This window comes from Carlito syrichta, unplaced genomic scaffold (genome assembly GCF_000164805.1).
Source record: "Carlito syrichta isolate Samal-C Ts95f unplaced genomic scaffold, Tarsius_syrichta-2.0.1 Scaffold169207, whole genome shotgun sequence".
Taxonomy (NCBI): Eukaryota; Metazoa; Chordata; class Mammalia; order Primates; family Tarsiidae; genus Carlito; species Carlito syrichta.
This window is the reverse complement of record NW_007113303.1, coordinates 541,000-549,647: the sequence shown is the minus strand read 5'-3', so window position 1 is coordinate 549,647 and position 8,648 is coordinate 541,000. Positions and strand designations below refer to the sequence as shown.

Genomic DNA, 8,648 nt, shown 5'->3' with positions numbered 1-8,648 from the left:
TAAGAGGAGCCCTTTGACACCGGAGAGGCAGCAGGGCAGGGTGGGGTGACCTGGCTCAGGGAGCTCTAGTGACAGAGGTGACCAGGGAGGGGAGGCCCCCCAGGCCACAACTGACGGAAGCTTCACGAGCCTTCCCAGCCAGGCGGCAGAACAAGCCGATCCATGAGGAGCCCAAGGACAGGCCATGCAGGGTCGTGTGTCAGCCACGGGTGTCCCCGTCCACCTATGGCAGGAGGTGGTGATGGCAGGCCTCCAAGTCAGGCCGGCGGCCTGCGAGGATGCCACACACCCAGGACTGGAGAAACCCCAGAGGTAGTTTGTAGGCCCAGCAATGAGCCAGCTCAGAACAGAGTCTCCACGCACGAGAAAAGGCAAGCAGAGAAGGCACCGTCTTACTTGGGGACAAAAAAGGTGGGGATGCGGGGAGTCCAGGAGCTGGAGAAGAACCGTCATTTGGCGGAAGATGGCATGCTCACAGCTTGGCAAACCCGGGCTCCAAAATCTGTGTCTGCTGAGCTATGCCCAGACCTTTGAGAGGCACAAGACAAACATCCCTCCACCCATTCTGGGAGATGCAGGAGCCTCCAGGGCTGACGGTACCTGAAAGTCTTTATTTCTCCAGGGGAGGCACAGTCCTGAGCAAGCTCCTAGATAGCAGAACCTGTCACAGGCACAAGTTCTAGGGACAGGAGTACTTAGCTGGCACCCAGTTGCATTATTTTCATTCTTTCTTTAATGTGCACACCACAGAGTCAGACATCAAATGTGAATATGCACATGGGCGATGTGTTTTTGAGGCACAGCAATAAGAATAAAGTCGGCCGGGCTCAGTGGCTTAGCCTGTCATCCCAGCACTTTGGGAGGCCGAGGCGCGTGCATTGTCTGAGTCCATGGGTTCGAGACCAGCCCAGGCAACTTGGCGAGACCTCGTCTCTACAATAAATCAAAACAAAAAAAAATTAGCCAGTCACGGCCGCACACACCTTTAGTTCCGGCTACTTGGATGGCTGAGGCAGAAGGATCACCGGTGCCCAGCAGGTTGATGCTGGGATGGCTGTGAGTGTGCCACTGCACTCCAGCCTGGGCGACAGAGTGAGACTCCAACTCAAAATAAATAAATAAATAACTATGTCAGGTCCACAAGTGTGACTGGCAGGTCCTCGGGGCCCTGCTGGAGTGGGGTCCCATTTCTGGGCCCAAAGCCTCCTATGCAGACACCCGAGCCCTGGCAGAGCCACCTTAGCTGTGAATAGACTGGTTTGGAGGAATTATTCAGTCCCCATAGGCTCGCCTGCAACCTTAAACACTTTAATTCCCTTCACGGGAAAGTCAAGAAATGCTGAAGTCAAGTGTCGTCTAAGATCACTGATGTGACTCTTATCCAGGCCTCCATTTGAAAGTCACGGATTACCGTGTTTCCAACAGATCACTGACATTTAAGAGTTTCGCCCCCAGCCCAGCTCGATTTTCTTTTGTGACATGGTTCTAAATCGGGAGGCTTTTCCTCTCTGCTGACCACTCCATGAATTCATGAGAAATTCTCCCTTGTCTGGGTTTCACTGAAACAAAAGTTGTTCAAAAGCTGGTCAGATATGGAGTCAGCTTAGTGGATTGAGACCAGCATATTTTAAACAATACAATGAAATTGACTGGAATAGAAAAAAATAGAATTAAAAGGAACAGAGTGCTTTTCGTGTAATAAGAAATCCTTTCCAGAATTCTTTCATAGCGGTCTATTTTTCCAGCACTGCATGCGGGGGTGTTTGAAATGGCTGTGATGTAAAAATGCACTTCCTGGGGGGGGGGTGGCCACCGGAGTGTGCAGTCTCCTACTGTAAACCATATTTACAGGTTTCCTTTTCCTTTCCCTGGGTTCTTACAGCTCTAGGGCAGCCCACTTACTCCTACGTGCTCCTGCCGGGCACCCTCCTTTCTCTCTGCACATGGTTTAGTTTAACCCTTAGGATAGAGCCAAGGAGATGCCTTTCTACGTGATCACTCGCATCCATGTGAGACTTAATTGTAAAAGGAAAACAAAAGGAACCCAAAGCCCTGCACCCGTCACCAAAGACGGGCAGGACCAGGGAGCAGAGACCTGAAGCGGCAATCACGCAGCCTTCTGGCAGCCCTGCACCCAGCACTTTGCGCCGTGTGGAAGTGCCACGTGTCTGTGAGCCTGTGTTCTCCTGGGCCCCCCTCTGTGCCACAGAATCAGTGGGAAATATCCCCGCCTGAGGACCTGTCCCCCACCCACATTGTTTTGGGGTCTCTGCAGCGACCAGGGGGCTGCCAGCCTTCTCCTGTCATTTGGCAGAAGGTGGACTCTGGGGAGGGAGCTCCCGCATCAAAGGCTGCCTTTCGTGATTTCAGAACTGCTGGCTCAGAGGAGGAAGGAGAGTGGACTTCGGTACAGAGTAGAAGGGAGCAACGGAAGCAGGAGGTCTGGAAGGAGAGAGAAAGCAAACTGCAAAGGTAACCCCCACCCTCACCCCCGCAAAGGTATTTTAATAGACACGCTGTTTCCGTTCCTTTCCATGTGTTTTTCATTCTGTTTTTGGCTACTTTTGACTTGAATTATGGGGCTTGGTTAAAATAAGTTAGACACAATTACTTCTCTACATCAAAAATGAATACTGACTTTTTCCTGGTGGGGGGAGAGGTGATGGCGAGTGGCTAAGACAGAAGGCACATTGCCTTTCAGAAAACTGCACGATTGTTTTCTTCCTTCTTCCTGATGGCAGCGGAAAAACATGTCTTTCCAAGAGCCCAGAGCACTTTGACAAAGGCCAACGGTAAAACCCGGCATCCACTACAGAAAGACAGCCCCCAAGATACATGGTGAGGCCATTATAGGGCCAAAGAGGAAGCAGACACCTTTTAACCCGAAGGGCGAGACATAAAGATAAACATTCTTCCTCCTCCAAAAATGTGATTCTTCAATGACGGCAGCCCAGAGAACAAAAGCAAGCATTGTCCACTGAATAGCTAAAAATAAAACTAGGAGTATAAATATGCTTCTGGTATTGTCAGAAGTTTCATTGAGGTCTCAGTCAAGCAGAGTACTTCCTCTCTTTGTACCTCAATCTCTATACTCCTCTTAAATGCAGATAATTATACTAGTAGAGGCCTATTGTTAGAGTTTATGAAATAGACCTGAAATCTTCAAGTGGCTTCCAGATAACTGAGAGTCTAACTGCAATTTCCGATCATTCTAAAAGGTGCTCTTTGCCCTTGTTGGAGATATTATGCCTGTGGACTTGTCCTAACATCTGGGTTTCACCGACAGCCACTATGCCATGCTAAAATCCAGAAGAACCTTCATTCCTCTGGAGGCAAAGAGCTGCCCCAGGGACCTGGCACTTGATGCCATTGCCTGAGTCGAACCCAATGCAAACACCCTCAACTCACAGCTACGAGAAAACTCTGATGGTTTCCCGTGTTATCTGAGCTGCAGGAAAGGCTGGAAAGAAAGGTAGTGTTCCGACGTTATTGACTGAAGCCTTTCCCTGGTTCCTAGTTATCTGAGACACACAGTGTCTATTGAGTGAAATAGCAGAAAGAAAGACAGTATTTCCGCAATGATCTGGGTATCATAGCCAATGCAACTCATAGTATAACTGAACCAGGCACTCATTTTCTCTATCAATCAGTCAATTAGTAAAATAAAGAGGACACAAAAATCAACCTACAGATGCAATTGGGTGGCAGTATTCAATTGCAGGCAGCATTTAATTTTGATTTCTTTCACTGGAGTATTTTGCTGCCAAAGACAAGTCACATCTGCCAGAACCATAACAACAAAAAATTGGCAGAAAATTGATTTGCATCTTCCTGATGTCTCCAAGGGTCTTGTGGTTTGGTTTGTAGATCATGTCTCATCTAGAGCTATCATCCTGTAATAAAAAAAGTAAATTAAGCCAAAAGGAAACTATAAATCAAAAAGAAAATATTTGTCTCCTACGTGACCCATTGTTCCCCTCACAATTTTGCTTCCTCGGTAGCTTTGCCTTATCTGGGAGGCACCCACGGTCCGTCCACACGGAGACTGCAGCCTAAAAGAACAAAAGCAAGTGTTGTCCACTGAACAGCTAAAAATAAAGTTAGGAGCACAAATATGTTCCTGATATTGTCAGAAGTTCTATTGAGGTCTCAGTCTTCCTCTCTTTGTACCTCCATTTCTACTCCCCTAAGACGCAGATAATTATACTAGTAAAATTATACCAGAAAAGTGCACGTCCCCATGAGCACGACATTCATCTCTACACCCACCCTGCCCCCAACTTGGGAAAGTCAGGAATGGGCTTCCGTTCACAGGGAGTAGGACTCTTTGCCGTTCTCACCAAGAAGAGCACCAGCATTTTGAAAACCCAAAGTGAAAAAGCAAACAGGTTACAAACATGAGCAAACCCACACCTCTTTAAGCCAAAAAGCTGTTTCTGGCTGTGAGTTTTCTTTTCGGATCCTCAGCACGGCCCAGACTACTGCTGGGCAAGCATCACAACGGAGGACCCGTGTGTGTGCAGGGAAGGGTTGCCTCCGTTGGGATTCGCCCCTGGGAGGACTCCTGTGGGCTAATTTACCAAGGTACCAACTACAGAACCCCAAGAGGGGCAAAAAGCTGTGGGAACAAGACTTACTTCTGAACTCTGATGTGAATATAAAAATAGCATGGTGCAGAACAGAACTATCTTTTCTATTGAACCAAAGAAGCAAATCTGGACAACTAAACCCTGGAATGTTGAGTCCCTGATGGCACAGAACCTGGGCTCTGTGTCTTCCAGATCATGGAAATGCTTTGATTTCACAGTCACGATAGCAATGTCATGAGGCAAGGATAAATGTGTCTTTTGCTCAGGAGAAGCAAGCTTGTTTTCTTAGCTCAGATGCTGGGCTTCCTGTAGAGAAGTTGTGAATACTCTACCCAGTTCCCTCTATCCAGTGACTAGGCTTTGGGTTGCTGGCCTTTGAACCCTGGCCTGCCAACCTCAAGCAGAGCAGAACATCACCACAATCCCCTAGCACCAAATCAAACTTATGAGGACTCTGTCCCAGGCACGTGGAACTGGCCATCCTTCCAAGCCAGTGACAAGTTGGGAACTTGCTTTCCCCCCTTTATAAACTTGCTTATCAAGGGAGGCCCAGACCACATGGAGTCTGACCATAATCTACATTTCTCTCATGAGTCTGGCAGAGAATAATACAGAGACACAGGGACACTGGGCTACCCTGGGCTCTGGGACCCTACTCTCATAGGTGGCTCAGTGGCCCTGGGAGACATATCTTCTCTCGTTCTCCTAACCCTTACCCCACTGGTTCTTCCTTAACCATTCCTCTCTCTCCCCCACATCCATTTGACTTCCTCATATTGCTATTAGTTATGAGTAATTTGCTCCTATTAGTAAAGCTGTTATGGATTGTATGTGTCCTCTGCCTCCAAACTCCTATGCTGAAGTGCTAACTACCAGTAACTCAGAATTTGGCCTTATTTGGAAATAAGGTTGTTACAGAAATAATTAGTTAAGATGAGGTCATTAGAGTGAGTTCCCAATCCAGTATGATTGGATTCCTTATAAAAAGGAATATTTGGACAGATACACACACAGGGAGACACCATGTCAACATAAAGACAGAGATCAAGGTGATGAGTCTACAAGCCAAGGAATGCCAAAGACTGCCAGCAAACCACCAGAAGCTAGGAGAGAGCCCTGAAGTAGATCCTTTCTCACAGCCTTCAGAAAGGATCAGCCTGCTGACATATTGATCTTGGACTTCTAGCCTTCAAAACAGTGATACAGTACATGTCTGTTGTTTAAGCCCCCTACTCTGTGGTGCTTTGTCATGGCAGTCCTAGAAAACTAACACAAGGGACACAGGGTGGCTTATCTTTCAGCAGATGGGGAATTGAATCCAAGCAGTCAATTATCCTCTTGACACCTTAGCCAGCCAGGAACGGTGGCTCACACCTATCATCCCAGCACTTTGGGAGGCAGAGGGGAGGATTGCCTGAGCCTGCAGGTTTGAGACCAGCCTGGGCAACATGATGAGCCCTCATCCTTACAATAAATCAAAAAACTAGCCTGGCACGGTAGCACACACCTGTAGTTTCAACGACTTGGAAGGCTGAAGCAGAAGGATGGACTGAGCCCAGAAGGTCAAGGCTGTGGTGGCCGTGAGTGACTACTGCACTCAAGCCTGGGTGACAGACTGAGACTCTAACTCAAAAAAACACCTTAGCTGTGAATCCCCTACCACCCCCACTAGACACTCCCTTCTTGTTACTCTGTGTCTGGTAATACTGGACTATGTGGCATAGCAGAGGCAAATAAGACTTTTTCTTCTACCCTCTTTTGTTCTGTAACTTGGGCATGCAAATAAGACTGATAAAAGATTATTAGGAGAAAAGGCATACAAATCGTATTTGATGCTAAGATTTTAATTTTTATGTGATGAGACCTTTGGAGAAAAGAAGTGAAAACCAAAGAGGCAGAACCAAGGGTTTATATACTATTTTAACAAAGAGTGATAAATTTTCAGAGATATGACAAGACAAAGAAAAAGGGGTTTGGGCTTCTAGGAGTGATAAATTAGGGGAGGGTCAATATATGGGGCAACCAATAGATGGTAAGGGCTACTTTATTAAGGTTTGTTTGTGCAGACCCATCTTGGTGCTGACTTTCAGTCTCCAGTAATAAGAGTTGTTAGCCTTCTGGTACAAGAAAGAAAAGAGGGAACACCTTTGCAAAGGGAAATGTATGTCTTGCTTTTAGGCAGATGGGGTAAGGGTGGCTAAAAAGCTCTTTTGTCACTTCTTAATTGCTTTCAGCTCAAAAGTAATCCTTTTTTATCAAGGTGGTATATTTGGGAGCAGCACTTTTTGATCTCTTTCAGTGGCCTTCTACAGATCTGTATGTCTGCCTTTCTGAAGTATGAGTCCAGGAAAACCTACTTTGCGGATCAATATATACTAATACTAAATATGGAATTATGGAATAAAACACCCATACACAAATACTACACTGGTAACTACACAGTAATCCCCCCTTATCAATGGAGGATACATTCCAATACCCTCTGGGGTGTCTGAAACCGTGGATAGTACTGAACCCTATACAAACTATATTTTCTCCTATACATACATAACTATTGTCCATTTTAACTTACAAATTAGGCACAGTTAGAGATTAACAATAACTAATAATAAAATAGCATAAATACAATAATATGCAGTAATAAAAGTTATGTGACTGTGGTCTCACTCTCTCAAAATATCTAATTTACTCTACTTACATATTTTTGAATCTCTGTTTACTGTGCATGACTAAAACCACAGAAAGAGAAACCATAGATAAGAGGGCAATACTGTATGTATACACGTACTTTATAGAGAGAAAAATCTTTTTTTTTATATTGGAAAATATAGTTTATTTAGAAAGTACATTAGAGAGAGGAGAGGAGATATAAGAGAGAGAGAAAGGAGATTCATCTACCCAAGGTAGGGGAGGTGGCTAAAGTTTAGGAAAAAATGGCCTGGCCATAACTCAAAAAACACATGGCCAGATGTAGTTTAACATTTTTGTTGTATCCACAAAAATGTGAAGTGCAAAACTCAGTCTGTTCACTGAATCATCTCAACTAAAATATCTGGATAAGTAATAGTACCTGGTTTTATAAACCAAATTTTCATGATACTTGCAACTCTGACCTACTCATCAGAGTAGAGTGCTTTTTTGTTTTTTGTTGGTGTTGTTTAAACCCATGGGTCTTAATGACTCCTATTCTTCTTTTTTTTTGAGTTGGAGTCTCACTCTGTCACCCAGGCTGGAGTGCAGTGGCACACTTATGGCCACCCCTGAGTCTACCTGCTAGGCTCCGGTGATCCTTCCACCTCAACCTTCTAAGTAGCTGGAACGACAAGTGTGCACTACCATGCCTGGCTAATTTTTCATTTATTGTAGAGACGAGGTCTTGCCAAGTTGCCCGGACTGGGCCACAAGAGTGAGAATCCAAGGCAAAAAGAAAAAACAAACAAACAAACAGTGGAAGATCTACTTAATCTGACCAGGAAAAAAAAAAATCAGACTTCGTGCTTCTGGTTCTTGGAATAGTTTCTGTCCATTTTTGTTGGGAGGGGGAATTGACAGGTAAGAGAGATGGAGTGAGGCTGTGCCTTTGCCTTGTGGTCGTTTATTTCTTAGGCTGGTAGAGAAGGAGAAACTCTAAGGGTGATTCATGAGTACTCAGAAAATGATGACAAGTCATTAAGATGTGCTTGGGTGGCCACCTGAGAGGAGGCAAATAGCCGGGAAACGGAGCGGGTTCTCCTGGCCTGAATTTTGTCGACCGACACCATTACTTGAGCACATGATTTGAGCTCTCTGGGTCTCAATTTCCTTATCTGTGTAATTTATCTGTGTCTTCCTTTATCCCCCCATCAGATTTCTGACGCCACCTCAACGGCCATTGGCCTTCAACCTTCTGAAACTGGGCTCTATCCCTACCACTCCATTGAAATGAATTTCAGGAGTCACAAGTCACCGACCAAGCTGTCCCATTCAGTGGACCCTTAGCAGCCTCTGCCAGAACTCCCTGAAAATGTTAGTCCCTGGCCTCACGGCCCTCCGCCCTGGCAGCTGCTCATCCTTCCTCGA

At 45.8% G+C, this 8,648-nt stretch overlaps 1 long non-coding RNA gene across 1 annotated transcript in view; it reads right to left on the bottom strand.

Moving 5' to 3' along the window:
• Positions 1-3,702: 3,702 nt before the first annotated feature.
• Positions 3,703-8,648, bottom strand: part of LOC103252657 — a 19,927-nt gene continuing 14,981 nt past the window's right edge. The window contains exon 3 of the long non-coding RNA XR_503801.1: positions 3,703-3,893. This is a non-coding gene — a long non-coding RNA (uncharacterized LOC103252657). The remainder of the gene's footprint in view (positions 3,894-8,648) is intronic.